General features: G+C 39.4%; 1 long non-coding RNA gene across 1 annotated transcript; it reads left to right on the top strand.

Moving 5' to 3' along the window:
* The first annotated feature begins 3,275 nt into the window (after positions 1-3,275).
* LOC111098558 lies at positions 3,276-22,272 on the top strand. Its single transcript, XR_005368743.1, has 3 exons — positions 3,276-3,413; positions 21,195-21,324; positions 22,081-22,272. It is a non-coding gene; the product is annotated as an uncharacterized LOC111098558 (long non-coding RNA).
* The last annotated feature ends 227 nt before the right edge of the window (positions 22,273-22,499 follow it).

Genomic DNA, 22,499 nt, shown 5'->3' with positions numbered 1-22,499 from the left:
TGTGAGAAGAGAGAACAAAAAATGTTTTTTGAGAATATGCCAGCTTTGATGGAAATTTTTGGTATTTTAGGAGCAAGTATATTATCTTTAGTCTTCTTTATATAATCACAGGAATAGATAAGAAAGCTTTTAACATTCCATTCATATTTCAGATTTTTAGGGGCACAGTTCTCCATTTTACAAGGAATTGATATACCCAATATTTATCATTGAGAAGTATGAAGACGTTTGAATCTTAATAAAGCAGAAGGCACAGGACGAGCTCAGCATCTGTATTTTGTTTAAAGTTTCCTAGGTTATTGTGATGTGTTGTCAAGATTCTCAAACATAAAAATCTACTTCCAAAGAATACTATCCTGTAGACCTTCACTTATGGTCCATTTCTGCTCATAATTAATGACCTCGATCCTCCATTTAATGTTCATTAAATGCTTTTTCTTTCTGCAAGTTTCCTTTTTGACAATGTGCATTTCAGGCAGAATAAGTTGATACCTCTTCCCTGGCCCAGTGAACCAGTTCCTAGTTAGGATGCGGTGCCAGCCTCACTATAGGGCGTATGACCTGCTACATGCCTCTTACCTTCCCAGCCCCTAGCACTGTGCATGCATCAAACGTTAACAAATAAACAGTTGTTTGACTTTAGATAAAATACTTCAACTCCTTGAGTTTGTTGCCTCATCTAGAAGGAACTTCTTTAACTCTGACATCTGGGAATTCACCACAAATATATCTGCATATGCAAACATTAAGGTATATAGTGTAAAAACTTCAACTACACTTTTAGAAAATTGTTCAGTTAAAATCCTGTTAAAATGCAAGATAACAGAAAATACTCAAATCTATCTGGGTGCAGGCAGGAGGGGATGCTAAGGGACATTTGCCTATGGATGGTGGCTCTCAGACTTAGGTGCATAGAGCTGTAAAAAGCATGGACCTTCTCCCTATGATTGGGTGAAGGATCCTTAAGGCTTTGGATGGGGTTGGATTGTTCTCATATTGTTTTGCTTCATGTCTGCCTCACTTCCAGTATATAGACAAAGTCAAATTCAACTTAGTATCTTCTTGTCAACAAACTAAAAGTCAAGTCATTTAAGATACACATCTAGTTAAGGAGATGAACTGGAAATCAAAGACTCTACAAAGCCATTCATAGTTATCATATTGAATTCTGCTGATTAAAAGCCCTAAAACACTTGCTAGTGTCTTCTTACTGTGCCTGCTCTTTGAGTGGATCATAGACTTTGTGTTTTGCCTTCTGGTGGTGGAGTAAATCTAGGTGTATCTGTGATGATAGCGAGGAGAATTTCTACAATCATAAAATGTCAAATTTCAGTGATAAGTTGCCCTCACCTTTACCTCATGGGCTTTGAGAAAGAAAAGACTTATTTAAGGTTTTTAACCAAGGATTCCCTCTCTAGCACTCCTGTGAGAGCAATGGCATTTATGGCAAGTTCCCCTTCCTTAGCCTAAGAGGGTCACTGTCTCTCAACTGCTCCCCAGGCCCTTGGAGAAAAAGCTCTCTGTCCTCAGTCTCTGGTCTAAGCCTTGCTTTCTCCACGCCTTCTTCTCTAACGGCATTCTGTAACCACACCTGCCCTCCAGAACTTCCTTTCTCTGACATCAGTGGTCTGTGTTTTTCCACTAGCCCCTTTCTCTCTGTATATAAAAATATACAAGTTTCCTTACTCAACCAATCTACTTAAAATAAACAAAAACTGCCTTTTCTTGATTATAGGGTAGCTATGGAAAAATTATAGACTCCTGCTCTACTATTCAAGACAGAACGGTACAGTCTGAAGTAAAAAACAAAAAAACAAAACAAAACAAAACAAAAGCCCACCAAAATCTCAGCAGTTTAATATAGAGTCAGGTAGTGGTGGTCTGGGAGATATTCTGAGGCAAGAATCCTGCATAATGGCTCAGCATTTGCATCCAGTACAATATTCATCACCCATCATCACTATGGGGGAACAGAAAGCTCCACTAAATACTGGGTAGGTCATTACTTCTGCCCATTTCTTCTTAAATTGTGTTTGTCAAGGCAAGTCACATGGCCCTGCTGATGGGGAGGAAATACAGCTGTCCTGGAGGACTGGATGAGGAGGGATTCCCAGGACTGAAGGCATGCATGCTAAACCTAAAACCAGGACAGTCTCAGGGAAATTAGAACACGTAGTCACCCTGGGGGGAATGGATATCAGTGAGCAATAGTGAGAGTTAGTACTTTTGCCATTGCAGTTTTGAGTCACAAGGCATAATTTCTTTCTCCTAACTTTCTTTTTGTAAGGCCTTCAACTGATTAAATGAGGCCCACTTGTTAGAATCTTTTCTTGACTTCTTTTCAAAGTATTTACGATGTGTTTTCAATATAGGCAGACACAGATTTAAAAAAAAAAAAACAACTTCAAAATCATCAAAGAGAAATATTGTTGAATGATATTTCACAATATAAAAATTTGTTTGGCTGGCTATAGTTATTTGATAGACCATTTGCTTAAACTGTATAGTTGCCATGTATATTTAACAAACCTTGACTAAATACCCATGTGTACTTAGAACACTTCAGGGCACTAAGGTTACAAATAAGAAGACAGTGCCCACTGTCATCAGATCCCAAGGTCCAGTGGAGGTGACCTATATGGAAATATAATTATAATCCAGTGGGGTGGTTCTTGTAATAGTGTAAGTGCAAGACAACGTGCAAATACTATGGAGGGAGAAACTAGCTATGCCAGAGGCTCAGGAATAGTTCTGTGGACACACGACTTTTATGTTGGAAGACTGTTTGAAAAGCAGACTGGTCATGGCACATTGCAAGGCCAAAAGCAGGGAGATGGGAAGAATATTCATGGTCTAGTGGTAGTGAGACACTCACAGGACCTGGAGAGCACAATGAACAGAATGTTTCTTTCATAATCAAATGGGACCTTTCTCATTCAACTATGTAGAAGCCTCTAGGGCTCTCCTCTGCCTGTAGGCTGCAGTTGAACATCTTAGCATGGCTTGCTATGTCTTTCACAAATAGAGTCCTTTGAACATTCCCATAATTGTCTCTGAGCCTTCCTACACACCTTCTACCTGCTGAGGACAGCATGCTAATGCTCCTTCCTGCAGTCCTCAGCTCATCCTCTAAACAAACTTAATTATTTTCTCCTCTGAGCCTCCATATGACCCGCACTTATTTCTTTGTTGGCACATAATTGCCAACTGCAATGTAATTGTTTATGTATGTCCATGTCTTTGCCCTATGGAAATAGAGCTTTTTTAGAGAAGGAGTCATGTTTTATCCACTGCTGCATTGTAGGGTCTAGACCTGTGGCCAGCATTTACTGGAAACTCAGTATATGCTGACAGAATTAATAAGTTACAAATGAAACCCAGGAGCTAAGTGTGTAGGTGTTGTTGAGTAGAAGGTAATGTATTGCAAGTTAAATTAAATATTTGTGACAATTTTAGAGTGAGTATTAGTATTTTTCATGATGTTAGTGTCATAACTGGTAATGATGCTGAAAAAGACAAATGTGTTGAATTATTTCTCTTGAGATTCTAAAAAGAATTGCATGTTTTCTATTATGCAAATCCAGAATGTTAAGTCACAAACAATAGACCATTGCCTTTGGAATTAATGAAAAGAAAGATAGAAATAAGCCTTAGCTATAGTTTAAAAGCACTTGAAAATGGAAGTCTCAAATAAACACAGCTATAGCACAAGCTGGGAAGGGCGAGGAAAAGATTCTTTTAAAAAAATCTCTTTGGAATATAAGAATTAGTGAAGGGATTATACGGGAAAGGAGTGAAAATGAGTGGGAAATATTAGAGAGGGTGACAAAACATGAGAGACTCCTAAATCTGGGAAACCGACAAAGAGTAGTGGAAGGGGAGGTGGTGAGGGGATGGAGTAACTGGGTGATGGGCACTGGCCGGGGGGGGTACTTGATGGGATGAGCACTAGGTGTTATTAAATGTTGGCAAATCGAACTTCAATTTTTTAAAAAATCCCTTTATTTCTGGATCGAAATTTATTTTTAAAAAATCATTCCCCTTTATTTCTTGAGTGGATTTGCTACAGGTTTGCCCTTTTACTGTTCTTTTCCCCCTAAAAGTAACTTTGGTTATTGATTTTCTTTATTCCTTTTGTTTATTGTCACATTAATTTCTGCTCCTATAGCTATCATTTTTGGCCTCCACATTCTTTAAATTTTGTCTTTTTTTTTTCAAGCATTTATATTATTTTCTGCTGAAGTTTGTTGTGTATACAGAAGTGCATAAATTATTAGCACAAGCTGGATGAATTTTCAAAATATGAGTACAAGCATGTAACCACAACACAGATCTGGAAATAGAACAATACCATCACCAGCCCCAGAAATCCCCCCTTGTACGCCTTCTAGGTCACTCTTTTGCCCTCCTTTGTGAAAATAGCCACCACCTTGACTTCTAGCAACACAAATTGGTTTTGTCTATTTTTGCAAGGTATATTGATGGGCTCACAGAGTATACTCACCTTTTTATCTGGCTTCTATAATCCAATACTTTTTTGTCATATTAACACATGTTATTGCATGTATATGTATTTTATTTATTTTCATTGATATATAATATTTCTTATTTGATGAATAATATACAGCGGTTTATTGATCCATTCTCTTACTGATGGGAATTTCCATTTCTCAGGAGTAGAAGTAAAATGTTGTATGAATATCCTTGCACTTCACTTTTGTTGCTCATTGATATGCACTTTTATTGAGTGTATATCTAGAAGTGGAAATGCTAGTTTATGTGTATGTTCAACTTCAGCAGATACTGCCAAATGGTTTTCCAGAGTGAAATGAGAGTTACAATTGTTTCATGTCATTAACTGTAGATGCTATACCCAGACTTTCTTTTTGTTTTTATATTAAGCATGCTGGTGGTGGGTAAGGATACCTCACTTGGTTTGAATTCACATGCTTCTAACTGTTGGTTTGCAACCTCCTAGGGAGCTTCCCAGGTGTGGTCTGAAACCATCCCCCATATGTGGAAGGCAGGGAGAGACTGAAGGAAAAGGCGGGCTACCTCAGATTGGTAGGTGGCAGGTTTAAGAAGTGAAGGAACAAGCCTTGCCTTGGATGCCACAAGAGGAGTAGATCTCTGTACCTTCTGTCAAATCTTTGGTGCATATAGAGGCCTTAACTGGTTTTAGTCACATGTACCTTGCAGGTAGTCTCAGCACCAACCACATCACTATCTAGGGCTGTGTCCTTGGGACAGCTTCTAAGAGTGGGAAAGTCAAGTAGAATGAACATTCCAAGGACAGAGAAAGGACTTAGGAGCCTCTGATTACTGGGGTCCAATTCACAAGTCAACCAGCAAGTAATCATATCCTCTCCTTGACCTCTCCCAGCACTAATGATTTATTAAGCACCTTTTCATTGCTTATTGCTATCTGGATATCCTCTTTTATAAAATATCCGTTCAAATATTTTATTTATTTTTATGTTGGGTTGTTCAAATCTTATCAATTTTAAACTCCATCCATGAATTCTGGATCAGGTGTTTGTCAAATACATTTCTTGCAGGTATCTTCTTTCGCCTAGTGGCTTTCCTTTTTTTTGTTTTTTTTTTTTAAATGATAATTATTGGTGGAAATTTCTGTTAATTTCAATGCAGTCTAATTTGTTAGCCTTTTCCTATTGGTGACTTTTGTATCTGATTTAAAAAGTCTTTCCATCTCCAAAAGTCACTGATTTACTCTCCTACATTGTCTTGTAGGAGCTTTATTCTTTTATCTTTCACAATTAACATATAGATCAACAATCCACTTGGAAATGAATTTTCGTGTAATGTCAAGTGAGGGTCAAGTTTTGTTTGTTTGATCATTCAGTTTTGGCTTTGGTTACTTACAGATATCAGATTGGCTCAACACCATTGATTAAACCAAACTAAATGAATTCATACTGATGTTTCCAATTATAATCCCTGACCACATGGATCATTCTAATTTCCTGCCTTGTTTATCTGTAAATTCTAACTCCAACAGTGAAAAACTTGACTCTCTTTATTTATCTTCCATTTACTTAATTGCTCCAGTCTGTTACAGTAACAGCACAATTGTTTATTTATATCCCCTTCACTGAGATTGTTTCATACATTTGCAATAGATTTAGATTCTTTTGTCATAGTCTGCATTCTTTCTTGGAATGTCCTAATCTCGTGAATTTAAAAAAAAATTTTTTTCAACATTCAGCTCCACTTATGTGCTATAAATATCAGAAAGGGAGACAGAACATAAAGACTCCTAACTCTGGGAAACGAACTAGGGGTGGTGGAAGGGGAGGAGGGTGGGGGGTGGGGGTGAATGGGTGACAAGCACTGAGGGGGGCACTTGACGGGATGAGCACTGGGTGTTATTCTGTATGTTGGCAAATTGAACACCAATAAAAAATAAATTTATCATAAAAAAATAAAATTCTGTGGGTTTTTGATAAATACATGATAAATACTGCCATGTATCTAGCATATAGTGTTATTTCAAATTATAGTTGTCTACTATAAATTACATGCTTATTGGTCATTTTGAATTTACTTGCTCTTGAACTTGTAGGACTTTCTGTAGAATATTTAATAGAAATGGTTTTGAGTATCATCTTTTTTTCAAATTTTATGAAGGAAAGTTTTTAATATTCTATTATTAACAATACTGTTTACTGAAGTGTGTATGTGTATTTCCTTATAAATTTCATGTGGCAGTTAAGGAAAATTTTTTATTTTTAATTTGGTTACAGTGTTAGAATTTAGCCAACAATTTTTTTTGCTAAAAGTATGGTATTTTTTTTAATTTATTTTTTATTGGTGTTCAATTTACTAACATACAGAATAACCCCCAGTGCCCGTCACCCATTCACTCCCACCCCCCGCCCTTCTCCCCTTCCACCACCCCTAGTTCGTTTCCCAGAGTTAGCAGTCTTTACGTTCTGTCTCCCTTTCTGATATTTCCCACACATTTCTTCCCCCTTCCCTTATATTCCCTTTCACTATTATTTATATTCCCCAAATGAATGAGAACATATAATGTTTGTCCTTCTCCGACTGGCTTACTTCACTCAGCATAATACCCTCCAGTTCCATCCACATTGAAGCAAATGGTGGGTATTTGTCATTTCTAATAGCTGAGGAATATTCCATTGTATACATAAACCACATCTTCTTTATCCATTCATCTTTCGTTGGACACCGAGGCTCCTTCCACAGTTTGGCTATCGTGGCCATTGCTGCTATAAACATCGGGGTGCAGGTGTCCCGGCGTTTCATTGCATCTGTATCTTTGGGGTAAATCCCCAGCAGTGCAATTGCTGGGTCGTAGGGCAGGTATATTTTTAACTGTTTGAGGAACCTCCACACAGTTTTCCAGAGTGGCTGCACCAGTTCACATTCCCACCAACAGTGTAAGAGGGTTCCCTTTTCTCCGCATCCTCTCCAACATTTGTTGTTTCCTGCCTTGTTAATTTTCCCCATTCTCACTGGTGTGAGGTGGTATCTCATTGTGGTTTTGATTTGTATTTCCCTGATGGCAAGTGATGCAGAACATTTTCTCATATGCATGTTGGCCATGTCTACGTCTTCCTCTGTGAGATTTCTGTTCATGTCTTTTGCCCATTTCATGATTGGATTGTTTGTTTCTTTGGTGTTGAGTTTAATAAGTTCTTTATAGATCTTGGAAACTAGCCCTTGATCTGATATGTCATTTGCAAATATCTTCTCCCATTCTGTAGGTTGTCTTTGAGTTTTGTTGACTGTATCCTTTGCTGTGCAAAAGCTTCTTATCTTGATGAAGTCCCAATAGTTCATTTTTGCTTTTGTTTCTTTTGCCTTCGTGGATGTATCTTGCAAGAAGTTACTATGGCTGAGTTCAAAAAGGGTGTTGCCTGTGTTCTTCTCTAGGATTTTGATGGAACCTTGTCTCACATTTAGATCTTTCATCCATTTTGAGTTTATCTTTGTGTATGGTGCAAGAGAGTGGTCTAGTTTCATTCTTCTGCATGTGGATGTCCAATTTTCCCAGCACCATTTATTGAAGAGACTGTCTTTCTTCCAATGGATAGTCTTTCCTCCTTTATTGAATATTAGTTGACCATAAAGTTCAGGGTCCACTTCTGGATTCTCTATTCTGTTCCACTGATCTATGCGTCTGTTTTTGTGCCAGTACCATACTGTCTTGATGACCACAGCTTTGTAGTACAACCTGAAATCTGGCATTGTGATGCCCCCAGATATGGTTTTCTTTTTTAAAATTCCCCTGGCTATTCGGGGTCTTTTCTGATTCCACACAAATCTTAAAATAATTTGTTCTAACTCTCTGAAGAAAGTCCATGGAATTTTGATAGGGATTGCATTAAACATGTATATTGCCCTGGGTAACATTGACATTTTCACAATATTAATTCTGCCAATCCATGAGCATGGAATATTTTTCCATCTCTTTGTGTCTTCCTCAATTTCTTTCAGAAGTGTTCTGTAGTTTTGAGGATATAGATCCTTTACATCTTTGGTTAGGTTTATTCCTAGGTATCTTATGCTTTTGGGTGCAATTGTAAATGGGATTGACTCCTTAATTTCTCTTTCTTCAGTCTCATTGTTAGTGTATAGAAATGCCATTGATTTCTGGGCATTGATTTTGTATCCTGCCACACTACCGAATTGCTGTATGAGTTCTAGCAATCTTGGGGTGGAGACTTTTGGGTTTTCTATGTAGAGTATCATGTCATCGGCGAAGAGGGAGAGTTTGACTTCTTCTTTGCCAATTTGAATGCCTTTAATGTCTTTTTGTTGTCTGATTGCTGAGGCTAGGACTTCCAGTACTATGTTGAACAGCAGTGGTGAGAATGGACATCCCTGTCTTGTTCCTGATCTTAGGGGAAAGGTTCCCAGTGCTTCCCCATTGAGAATGATATTTGCTGTGGGCTTTTCATAGATGGCTTTTAAGATGTCGAGGAATGTTCCCTCTATCCCTACACTCTGAAGAGTTTTGATCAGGAATGGATGCTGTATTTTGTCAAATGCTTTCTCTGCATCTAATGAGAGGATCATATGGTTCTTGGTTTTTCTCTTGCTGATATGATGAATCACATTGACTGTTTTACGGGTGTTGAACCAGCCTTGTGTCCCAGGGATAAATCCTACTTGGTCATGGTGAATAATTTTCTTAATGTATTGTTGGATCCTATTGGCCAGTATCTTGTTGAGAATTTTTGCATCCATGTTCATCAGGGATATTGGTCTGTAATTCTCCTTTTTGGTGGGGTCTTTGTCTGGTTTTGGAATTAAGGTGATGCTGGCCTCATAGAACGAATTTGGAAGTATTCCATCTCTTTCTATCTTTCCAAACAGCTTTAGGAGAATAGGTATGGTTTCTTCTTTAAACGTTTGATAAAATTCCCCAGGGAAGCCATCTGGCCCTGGACTCTTGTGTCTTGGGAGGTTTTTGATGACTGCTTCAATTTCCTCCCTGGTTATTGGCCTGTTCAGGTTTTCTATTTCTTCCTGTTCCAGTTTTGGTAGTTTGTGGCTTTCCAGGAATGTGTCCATTTCTTCTAGATTGCCTAATTTATTGGCGTATAGCTGTTCATAATATGTTTTTAAAATCGTTTGTATTTCCTTGGTGTTGGTAGTGATCTCTCCTTTCTCATTCATGATTTTATTAATTTGAGTCTTCTCTCTCTTCTTTTTAATAAGGCTGGCTAATGGTTTATCTATCTTATTAATTCTTTCAAAGAACCAACTCCTGGTTCTGTTGATCTGTTCCACAGTTCTTCTGGTCTCGATTTCTTTGAGTTCTGCTCGAATCTTTATTAACTCCCTTCTTCTCTTGGGTGTAGGATCTATTTGCTGTTTTTTCTCTAGCTCCTTTATGTGTAAGGTTAGCTTTTGTATTTGAGTTCTTTCCAGTTTTGAATGGATGCTTGTATTGCAAGCATCCCTTAGGACTGCTTTTGCTGCATCCCAAAGATTTTGGATGGTTGTATCTTCATTCTCATTAGTTTCCATGAATGTTTTTAATTCTTCCTTAATTTCCTGGTTGACCCTTTCATCTTTTAGCAGGATGGTCCTTCACCTCCACGTGTTTGAGGTCCTTCCAAACTTCTTGTTGTGATTTAGTTCTAATTTCAAGGCATTATGGTCTGAGAATATGCAGGGGACGATCCCAATCTTTTGGTATCGGTTCAGACCCGATTTGTGACCCAATATGTGGTCTATTCTGGAGAAAGTTCCATGTGCACTTGAGAAGAATGTGTATTCAGTTGAGTTTGGATGTAAAGTTCTGTAGATATCTGTGAAATCCATCTGGTCCAGTGTATCATTTAAAGCTCTCGTTTCTTTGGAGATGTTGTGCTTAGAAGACCTATCAAGTATAGAAAGAGCTAGATTGAAGTCACCAAGTATAAGTGTATTATTATCTAAGTATTTCTTCACTTTGGTTAATAATTGATTTATATATTTGGCAGTTCCCACATTCGGGGCATATATATTGAGGATTGTTAAGTCCTCTTGTTGAATAGATCCTTTAAGTATGATATAGTGTCCCTCTTCATCTCTCACTACAGTCTTTGGGGTAAATTTTAGTTTATCTGATATAAGGATGGCTACTCCTGCTTTCTTTTGAGGACCATTCGAATGGTAAATGGTTCTCCAATCTTTCATTTTCAGGCTGTAGGTGTCCATCTGTCTAAAATGAGTCTCTTGTAGACAGCAAATAGATGGGTCCTGCTTTTTTATCCAGTCTGAAACCCTGCGCCTTTTGATGGGGTCATTAAGCCCGTTCACATTCAGAGTTACTATTGAGAGATATGAATTTAGTGTCATCATGATAACTATTCAGTCCTTGTTTTTGTGGAATGTTCTACTGAACTTCTTCTTAAAGGGGAATTTTAAGAGTCCCCCTTAAAATTTCTTGCAGAGCTGGTTTGGAGGTCACATATTCTTTTAGTTGCTGCCTGTCTTGGAAGCTCTTTATCTCTCCTTCCATTTTGAATGAGAGCCTTGCTGGATAAAGGATTCTTGGTTGCATGTTCTTCTCATTTAGGACCCTGAATATATCCTGCCAGCCCTTTCTGGCCTGCCAGGTCTCTGTGGAGAGGTCTGCTGTTACCCTAATACTCTTCCCCATAAAAGTCAGGGATTTCTTGTCTCTTGCTGCTTTAAGGATCTTCTCTTTATCTTTGGAATTTGCAAGCTTCACTATTAAATGTCGAGGTGTTGAATGGTTTTTATTGATTTTAGGGGGGGATCTCTCTATTTCCTGGATCTGAATGCCTGTTTCCCTTCTCAGATTAGGAAAGTTTTCAGCTAGAATTTGTTCAAATACATATTCTGGCCCTTTGTCCCTTTCGGCACCCTTGGGAACACCAATTAAATGTAGGTTTTTCTTTCTCAGGCTGTCGTTTATTTCCCTTATTCTATCTTCATGGTCTTTTAATTGTTTGTATCTTTTTTCCTCAGTTTCCCTCTTTGCTATCAACTTGTCTTCTATGTCACTCACTGGTTCTTCCACCTCGTTAACCCTCGTCGTTAGGACTTCTAGATTGGATTGCATCTCATTCAATTGATTTTTAATTTCTGCCTGATTAGCTCTAAATTCTGCAGTCATGAAGTCTCTTGAGTCCTTTATGCTTTTTTCTAGAGCCACCAGTAGCTGTATAATAGTGCTTCTGAATTGGCTTTCTGACATTGAATTGTAATCCAGATTTTGTAACTCTGTGGGAAAGAGGACTGTTTCTGATTCTTTCTTTTGAGGTGAGGTTTTCCTTCTAGTCATTTTGCTCAGTGCAGAGTGGCCAAAAGCAAGTTGTACTGGGAAAAGGAGAAAAAGAGGAGAGAAAGAAGGAAAGAAAAGAGAAAGAGAAAAAAAGGAAGAAAATAAATGAAAAAAAAAAGAAAAAGAGAAAGAAAAAGAAAGAAAGGAGGAAAAAGGGGGGTGGGGGAAGGAAACAAATCAAAAAGCAAAACAAAACAAAAAAAAAAAAAAGAAAAAAAAAAAAAAGAACCACGGGGGAGTATCTTCTGATTCTGTGTACTTTAAGTCCCTTGGGTTCCCCTGGAAGTTGTCAGTCAGTCTAGCTGGTCTTCTGGGGGAGGGGCCTGCTGTGCTGATTTTCAGGTGTTAGCAGTTGGGGGAGCTGCTGTGCCCCTGCCTGGTGCAGGGCTCAGTGGGGGTTGTTTACCCCGTGAGGCCGCAGGAGGAACAGCCCCAGTGGCGGGGCAGCTCTGGAGCCCTGGATTCAGCTCCGGCAGGAACTCCGTCTGCAGGGCCTGGAGGCTCCGGGGCGGGGCCGCTGATCTGCTCAGCTGGGGCAGGAGCGTCCTTGCTGTCCTGGGCCCTCCCGGCCTCTGCCTGTCCCGGGGGAGGCGGGATCCTGGGCTGTGTCCCGGCGCCCTGTGCTCCGGAGCCTGCGCTGTTGGATTCGCGCTCCCGGGCCGCGCAACCCCCTCCGCGGAGCCGCCGCCCGAGCCCCCCGAGCTGCTCCTGGAACCGCGCAGCCCCCTCCGCACGGAGCCTCTTCCTCTGCCCGAGCCCCTCCGAGCTGCTCCCGGGGCCGCGCAGCCCCCTCCGCGGAGCCACCGCCCGAGCCCCTCCGAGCTGCTCCGGGTCCCGCCGTGCGCGCTGCAGCCCTTAGGGAGCTCGGCGCACTCTCCTGGGTGCGCAGTTGCTGTTACTGTCCCGGGGAGCCCGAGGGCATCCTCGCCCTCCCGGGTCCTGCTCCAACTCCCCGCGAGCCCCTTTCCCCCGGGAAGGTCGGTGCAGCTCCTGCTCCTCCGGGACGGGGCTCTCCTGTCCTGGGGACACTCGCCCCGGCCTCAGCCCGGCTCCTCGCGGGGCCCCTCCCCCTTGGAGGCCTTTTGTTTCTTTATTTCTTTTTCCCCGTCGTCCTACCTTGATAGAAGCGCGAACTCTTCTCACTGTTGCATTCCAGCTGGTCTCTCTTTAAACCGCAGGCTGAATTCGTAGATTTTCAGGATGATTTGAAGGTTTTCTAGGTAATTTGGTGGGGACAGGTGATTTGGGGACCCTACTCTTCCGCCATCTTGCCCCTCCCCCCCTAAAAGTATGGTATTATCATGGCTTTTAGGAAGATTGACCTGGATTTTTTCTTTTTTTAAATATCCTTACCCATTTTTGGTATTGGGCTTATTCTGGTATGACAAAAGGAAGTGAAAAGAATTTCTTTTTTTAGCTGTTATCTAGAAGAATTTGTGTGTAGTTCATTTTTTCCCCTTTGACTGTTGGAATAATTCATTGGCCTGGTTATCAGTCTTATAAGATTTTTAGTGAAAATAGAAAACAATAACAAACAAACAATAAATACAATAAGAATATTTAGGATTATTTGTGTTTTCTATTTTCTCTTGTGTCAGTTTTGGGAAGTTTTAGGATTTGTCTTTTTAATGTAAATTTTCAGATCTATTGGAAAAATGTCATTTATAATATCCTCTTCTTATCACATTCATGTCTGTCAGATTTGTGGTAAAATCCCCTTTTATGTTTCTGATATTTGTAATTTGTACCATCATTTTTCTCTTAGTCAGTTTTTCAAAATGTTCACCCATTTTGTTCTTCATTTCAAAGAATCAGTTGATAACTGTTTATTTTCTATTCTGCCTGTTTCCTAGTTTATTAATTTCTGGTTTGATCTCTGTCTTTTTTCCTTCTAGGATAAATTTCAATTATCCTTGTTTTTTTTAAACTTCTTGAGGTGAATATTTAGATCTTTGAATTTCCACTTTTCTTCTTTTCTAATATGTGTATTTAAGGGTATAGATTTAGCTGTAAGTATACTTGAATGATATCTCATAATTTCCAACAGACATATTTTTATTACATTCACTTCAAAGTGTTTTCTGATTTCCTTTAGGATTATTATATGGATTCATACATTATTTATAAGCATATGTCTAAATTTCCAAATATATAAGAATATTTTTATGTGTTATTACTTTCTAGCTTATTTCCCATGTTGGCAGAGAGTAAGGTCTAAATTGTGTTTATATTTGAAATTTGCTGAGACAGGTCTATTGCCCATCATTTGGTTAATTTCGGTAAATGTTGGATTGGTACTTGAAAAGATTGTGTTTACTGAAATTACTGGTTTCAGTATTCTATATATGTCAATTTGGTTAGTTGATGAGTTTAATCATAATCGGTTAATTAGGTTTGTCTGAAACCGAGTTTCACCATAAAACCTGATTTACTATATTCTTTGCTTTTATCCCTAGGAATAAGTAACAATACATTTATATATTTAGAAGTTCCTAGAGAACATCTGGATTATTTATCAGTATTCGTTTTTCTTGGTCATCAAGAAATCTGAGTTATATATTCCCACCATGATGCTCTACTTAGCTATTCAGCTCCCCAATCTGGCTGTAGTCTTTTGGCTTTCTTCACCGATTAATAAACAAATGTCTTGGGTGATCTCAATGGTGAGGCTACCTGGCTCTTTATTAGGCAGTTCCTAATCTGTGGCATCTTTGCTTCTTAAGTATTGGTTATCTCAGTAGCCGTAAAGCATATGTTACTCTCACCAGCCCCAAGAGGATGCCAAAATTATGATTAGTTTCTCTACTCCTTAGCATTCTCTTTTTGTTAAACTTCTCAGCTTGGAATACACATAAATCTGTTAATGCTTTGCTGGGAAAGTGATATAAAGTGTTGGTATCACCCCAATGCATTTCCCTTCTTTCCATGGTCCTAATTCTGGCTCCTTCAGTGACTCTTTGGTGCATTCAAATTATTTTTGTATTTTACCCATCTATTCTCTCTGTTCTCAGCAGGAGTTTTGGGCTGCTACAAGCTAGATCTTCATTACCAGGAGTAGAACTATTTTTGTTTGTTAGCTTCTGGCTTCTTGAATTGAAACTATAACTCATTTAATTCCCATATTGTTGATTTTCATAAATAAATACATATCAGGCTGTATACTTACTTCTAAATATCACATTGACTTAATCTCTGAGGCTTTGATTTAATGCTTTCATAGTTCATTTCAAAATATTTTGCAATTTTCATTGTGATATTTTTCTTAACCCCTGAGTAATTAAGCAGAACATTTAAAAAATAACTTTTAGGCACATATTTTTGTTTGTTTTTAAAAATATATTTTCATTACTGATTTTGAAGTAATTTATATTGTTGTAAGAGAATGTGCTATCAAAGTCTGGACCAGGAACTGGTACCATGTCATCGGTTGACATTTGTTAGAAATGTAAATTCGTAAGCTGCACCCAAATCTACTAAATCAGAATCTCTAGGGACAGAAGCCAGCTATCTTGTGTTATAAGAAGCTTAGTAGGTGATTCTTATTTACAATAAAGGTTGAAAAGCACTTGTATGTATGAGATTAATTATCTGAATTTCTTAAGACTATAAGACTTTTTTTGTGACTTAGTATATGGTCAGTTTTTTAAAAAAGAGAATGTGTTCATAAAAAAAAATCCTATTTGTATTTGTTGGGTGTAGGCTTTTATATTACATTAATTGTATTATTTAAATAAGTAAATAATTTATATACTTTCCAGTTCTTCAATATTCTTGATCTATCAGTTTTGGGAGGCATAAAACCATGGTTCTTTTTCCTCTTGTATTCATTTATTCATTCAATAAATAATAATTGATGTCCACTATGTGCCAAATACTGTTATTGATATTTTTTAATACCAAGGAATGAACATCTTCATTCTTATTAATGCTATTTCTTTTAAGTTCCACTTTTTAAATAGTGAGAGGCCTGTGTCTACATTCCTTTGCTTAGAATATGCATCATATGCATTTTCCTGCCTATTTCTATTCTACTCTGCAGTTTTATTTTAGGTGGGTCTCTTGTGATCAATAAGAGGTAGAAGTGATAACATTCATTAAAAGGTTAATTAGTTTATGTGTTGTAATTACAGGCATATTCAGATATATGTCCATCCATTAACACTTTTTTCCTGATTATTATCCTTTTCCAATTGTCTCTTTCTCCCTTTTATTTTGTAAGGTTGATAATCATATATCCCATTTTTATTGTTTTGCTAAAAACCTTCATATTTGGGGATCCCTGGGTGGCTCAGTGGTTTAATGCCTGCCTTCAGCCCAGGGTGTGATCCTGGAGTCCCGGGATCGAGTCCCACATCAGGCTCCCTGCATGGAGCCTGCTTCTCCCTCTGCCTGTGTCTCTGTCTCTCTCTCATGAATAAATAAAATCTTTAAAAAAAAAAGCCTCTCATATTTCTATTATCTTTATCATTACAATGTGATTACTAAATATTCATCTAATGACTCAAAGTGACTTGAATCAGATTTCCTATGATTGATAAATTGATTCTAAAATTTATGTGGAAATTCAAAGGACTTAGAATAGCCAAAACAATCTTTACATAACAAAAGAACAAAATTAGATGACTTTCACCTGATTTCAATCTAAGGCTAGGCAAAGAACAGAAAAATAAAAGGGGAGAAAAGAATCACCAGAACTTTTGATATAATAAAAAGAAAATGGCCTAAAATGTGAATCATTAAACTGCTAGAGAGTAACACTAGGGCAGAAAAATTATTCAAAAAATTAAAGATCCAATAAACAGAGCAAACTCTAAGCAGGATAAATACAAAGGAAGTCAAAGAAGGAACATCAGAATCAAACTAAAATTTAAAACAACAGTTTTAAAAGTTAAAATCATCAGCTTAAAGCAAAAGACCAAGAGAAAGCTTGAAATCAATCAGAGATTTAAAAACACAGTTTTGGGGGGCATCTGGGTGGCTTAGTGGTTGAGCATCCACCTTTGGCTCAGGGCGTGATCAGGGATCCTGGGATCGAGTCCTGCATCCCTCTGAGTCCTTCTCCCTCTGTGTCTCTCTCTGTCTCTCATAAATAAATAAAATCTTTTTTAAAAAATAAAATAAAAACACAGTTTTGTATCTTCTCTGGTGCTGCCTGGGCTGGTGGCAACCATCTCCTGCTTGGCATCACAGCCACCCTCAGACTTCTGGTGAAGACGAATATCCTTAAAAAAAAAGGACCAAGAAGTTCATGGGGCACTAGGCTGATATGTCAAAAGTAACTGCAGCTGGCGGAAACCCAGAGGCATTGACAGTAGGGTGTGCAGAAGATTCAAGGATGAGATCTTGACGTCCAGTACTGGTTACAGAAGCAGTAAGAAGACACAGCACATGCTGTCCAGTGGCTTCCAGAAGTTTCTAGTCTACAACCTCAAGGAGTTTGAAATGCTGCTGATGTGCAACAAATACCATTGTGCAGAGATTGCCCACAACATCTCCTCCAAGAACCGCAGAGCCACTATGGAAAGAGCAGCCCAGTTGGCCATCAGAAGTCACCAATCCCAACATTGGGCTGCACAGCAAAGAAAATGAATAGACAGGCCGCTTATGTGTGTGTCGTGTTTGTGTTAAGAAAACCATAAAACTACTAAAAATAAATAAATAAATACTGTTTTTGATATGGTATTGGCAAGATGGTGGGGTACCAAGCTCTCCACTTGTATCTCCCCTTAGCACAGTGACTTGATAGCCCTCCTTTGACAGAAGTGCCTTTGTGGGAACTTTGTGACCCAGACAGGAGATTGTGGAACCAGGATAGAGTCCAGCACCAAGAGGCCTCTGCAGGTAGCTGACTGACTGACGGGTCCTGGCTGCAGATCCAGAAACAGCTCTGTACCCCTGCGGACTAGGCTACAGCCCCCTTGGGATGTCACCAGCACCCTCTGCCAAGGGACTGGGAGAAGTTGCACCCACCCATACCTTTAATAATAGGCCCTGGGACCTTAGTTTGGGCTGTGGCCTCTGAAGCAGCTTGTGACTTGGCTTCAGGCCCTCTTGACTCTGGTCTGGGACTCCCTGGACCCAAGCCCACCCTGAAACAGCCCTTTAACTAGGCTCCAGCCAGTCCCAGCTACAGTCCAGGAGTGGTCCTGCCAGAAAGAGACACTCCCATCAGTACCCTCATGGGGTTGCTTGGCTCCAACCCCATCCAGCCACAGTCTGTTAGAAGTCCTTCTGGTCCAGGGACCTGTTGGGAGACATGCCTGTGATGCCCCCAGAGGAAAGTCAAACAACCTTAGTCTGACAGAAGATCCTGAAATGATCCTGTGACTGGACCCCAGTCCCTCCCAGCCACTAACTGCAACAGTCCCACTGACCCAGGTACCCGATGGGAGACTTGGTCATTAGTTGCCCCCAAAGGCAAAACAGACAACCTGGATCTAACAACAAATCCTGAAATGGCCCCATGACTCTCACCAGTTCTAGTCATTGGACATGAGCAGTTCTCCCCACCCAGAAACTCAGCAGGACATATACCTGCCCGTACTCCCAGAGTGAACCCCAAACCTCAGACTGATTACAGATCCTGAAACAGCTTTATAATTCAGCCCCAGACACTCCAGCCAGAAAGACCTGCCTACTCAGATACCTGGTGGGGAACATGCCCATCTGTGCCTCAAGAGGCAGGTCCACAGACTCTAATCTTGACTGTAGCATCTGAAACAGCTGACATGTTTCCAGACCCCTTGCCTGTAGTTTGGTACCAGTGTTACTCTCTCAAGGGACCACCCAGTGACCAGGCAGGTGCCCTCTTAGGGAACTGGTAGGAACCACACCCACCATGTACCTGGTATCAAGCCAGCTATGTACGAACTAAACTGAGGAGTCTGAAATGTACCTTTGTCTCAGCACCACCCTGCTAACCAAGGTTCTTGGTGGCGTTTCCATCCACTCAGGGACCAGATGAGATCCATGCCCACCCAAGTTGCTGGTGACAGGTCCACCAACCATGGACCCCACTGCAGACCCAGCAATAGCCCAGACATACCAGTTCCAACCCATATGATGGTGATTCCAGAGGCAATATCATTGGCCCAGTAAACTAACAAGAAAATGTCTGAAAACTGCTGGAAACCAGTCTATAAAGACTGGAAGAGTTGTTACCTCCCTCAAATGCACAGTCAGCAACACAAGGCTGCATGGATCATAAAGAATCAGGCAAATATGACACCACCAGAGGAAACTAAGAAAGCTTCATTAACTCCAAAGACAAGGAGATCTAGAAATTGCCTGACAAAGCTTACAAAATAATCATTCTCCAGGAAGACATCACGATCTCATTTAATTATTCTATTAGTTGGGATTCTCCAGAAAAACATAACCAATAGGGTATATCTACAGATACACAGAAAGAGATTTATTGGAAGGATTTGTCTCATGCTATTAGGGAGGCTGACAGGCCCCCAAGATCTATGGTCTGAAGCTAGAGACTCCAGAGAGCTGATGATGTGGGTCCAGTGTGTATCCAAAGGCCTGAGAATCAGGAGAGCTGGTGGTATTGCCCCAATCTGAATCCTAGCAGGCTCAAGACTCAGCAAAAGCCCGTGTTTCAGCGTGAGTCAAAAGACAGGAGACAATTGATGTTCAACTTAAAGACAATGGGTAGAAGAATCTCCCTCCTTTGGGGGAGGGTCAGTCCTTTTGTTCTATTCAGGCCTTCACCTGATTAGATGAGGCCCACCCACAACAGGCAGGGCAATATCTTTCACTCAGCATATTAATTTAAATGTTAAACTAATCCAAAAATATCCTCACAGAAACATCTAGAATAATATCTGTGTACACCATGGTCTAGCCAAGTGGACAAACACTAACTGTCATTGTTATGCATTTACTAATCGAATTTCAAATTCCAAAAAGCAAAATACAGTTATGCTAAAGCTAAAAATATCCATCTCTATAATCATAGTTGGAGATTTTATCACCCTCCCTCGGTATTTGGTACAGCACATAGACAAAAATCTCTGCATACTCATCCAGTGAATTGTTCACTTCTTTTTGTTGTTTTTCACCTCTAATATTAGACTTTTCAGCCCTGGATTTTCCATTTGGCTCCTTTCTATAGCTTTCATTTCTGTGCTGATTCCCCACCTGTTCACTCTTATGTCCATCCTTTCCATGAACATTATTTGAATAGCTGTTTGCATGTGCTTATCTGCTAATTCCATCATCCAAATTATCTTGGGGCTATTTCTATGGATGACTTTATGTTTTGATGATAGGTCACATTTTCCCACATTTTTGCATTTGTGGCATACAGTTTTTACTGTATATTTGACTTTGTGAATATCATCCAGATGTTTAATCCCTTTGGATTACCTTCCAACAATGGCATTTGTATATGAGAACCATAAAGTTTCAAATGTTTGCCTAAACCCTCCATAACAGAGATGCCCCAGAGACCAACTTCACACTCAGCTCTATTTACCTTTTGACAAAGTAATTTCCCTTAAGGACATCATTATACTGGCTGTTCTTTTAACACATGCCTCACGCTACTGTTATAAGGATGCATGCTGATGGTATATATATATATTTGGGGGTATATATATATACCCCCAAATATGGGTGTCATAATTAAAATTATTTTCCTCCCACATATTCTTTCAGTAGGTCTTCTAGGCAAAAAAAGACCTGATGAGTCAAGAAAACCTAGAGACTCATTTTCAGGAAGATTTTCCCAAGGAAAGTAGGAAAAAAATGCCCAAAGGAAGAGGTCCTCTTCCTCAGGAAGTTGATTTTCTGGCCTGATTCTCCACTGACACCTGGAACAAAATGCTGGGCATCTCCTGCTTCTTAGTTTGCACCTTCCTTTCCTTTGTTGTAATAATTGGAACAACACTGACCTCATAGGATTATTTTAAGGATTAAATGAGATGAATTGTGTCCAAATTTGGACTTCATGGTCAAGACTTGATAAACATTTGCTGAATCCAAATAGAAGGTTGTTACTTGGGACATTGGAAAAAGGAAAAACACAGGCGTTGGGTATAAATAACAAGGATTCTCTAGTAGTTCATGATTTTGGTGCATTTCTGTCTCAGTTTGCTCATTTGCAAAATGGGGATAATATTAGCCACTGCATGATGAAGTAGGATAGGTGCACTGAAATGACCATGTAAAATGGCTAATCCAGCACCTGCTTTAAAGTCTCTATACAATTAATATTAGAACTTTTTGCTTAACATTAATTTTTTAATGTGCTCTTACACAGATGCATTATGTTCTCATTTTCTGAAGCTTTAGGGCAAAAAAGCGTTGCTCCATTTAATCCATCTTCTCTCCCCCACACATGCACTCCCTCCTTCCCAACCGTTTTCCTTTCTCTGTTTTCTTTCTGCTTTAGGCTCAAGTGGATTAACTACTTCTGAGCATTAGAGACTGAGATGAATCCTCCCGAAGAAATCTCATCACAGATGGTTCAGAGCCACGCTGATTAGAATGCTTACTGTTCCAGCACTAGGACACGTTTAGAGGTGAGAAAGATAAAAACATTTCTTTCTTAAGCTGAGGATTTCCCAGAAGGTGATAGGAAAAGAGTCTAAAATCAAGGTTAAAAAAATGAATACATTATCTGTTTGATGTTTACCCATTGGCAGGTCTTATAAGTTAAGAAGAAAGTAATATCTTTGAGGGCGTTCACATTTAAAATCAGTTATGAACAAAATTCGATGGCATTGAGTGTTTGCATTAGATAAGCTCCCCAAAGCCTAAGTCTCAAAGTCAAAGATTTTATATTTCCATTAGTTTTCCTTTCTACCATTCTACTAATGTAATGAAAAGTGTGCTGGACTCAGAAAGAGGTTCTGGACCGCTGCTTATTAACTTTGCAACCTTGGGCATTTCACAGAAACCTTGTGGGCATCCTGTTTATTTGCAAAGTAAAAGAGTTAATACCACTTATGTCATCCCTTCTCTTCTGGTCCTACCATTCCTGTCCTGTCTTGTCCTGGTCGTCAATATTGCTCTCTAAGGCAATTAAAAAAAAAATCCTTCCTCCAGAAATACCCTCTTCAGTCAACAGTCCTGGAATTATTTTTTGTAAAATGAAAATGTGATATTTTTTTCAAAAAAATCTTCAATCCTTGACTATGGCAGAGATCTTGTTAATCCACCATCTCTCTGCCAAAACCAACCATTATAGATAAGATTGTGTGATATTTAAATCGGTTGCTGTGGCAGATATAGTGAAGTGTGTGCTGTGATACTTACCTTGTGTTCCTTTAAATTAGACTGAAGCCAAGTGGCTCATTCCAGCCAACTGATGTCTGCTGCCAAGGCTGGTAAGAGGCAATGTACGTTCTCCTCTCCTGGGTCAATGACCTTGAAGGTATTGGGATCTTGTTGACATAGGTACAACTAGGAAAAGGGATGTTCTATCCCTATTGGACTATGTGTGAGTGTAAAATAAACCATTGTGATGTTCCACCGTGGAACATTGGGGGCTTCTTTGTTATCACAACACAGCATAGCATAGCCTGACTAATAAAGTTGCCAATAATTTCAAATTTAGAGGTTTCACATGAAAATTGTGAATCCTCATTTTACTTGAAAAACCCAAAATCGGGCAGCCCAGGTGGCTCAGCAGTTTAGTGCCACCTTCAGCCCAGGGCATGATCCTGGAGACCCAGGATCGAGTCCCGCATTGGGC

This window comes from Canis lupus, chromosome 13 (assembly GCF_011100685.1).
Source record: "Canis lupus familiaris isolate Mischka breed German Shepherd chromosome 13, alternate assembly UU_Cfam_GSD_1.0, whole genome shotgun sequence".
Taxonomy (NCBI): Eukaryota; Metazoa; Chordata; class Mammalia; order Carnivora; family Canidae; genus Canis; species Canis lupus.
Note: the sequence above shows the minus strand (reverse complement) of the source record. Positions and strands in the feature narration are given on the sequence as shown.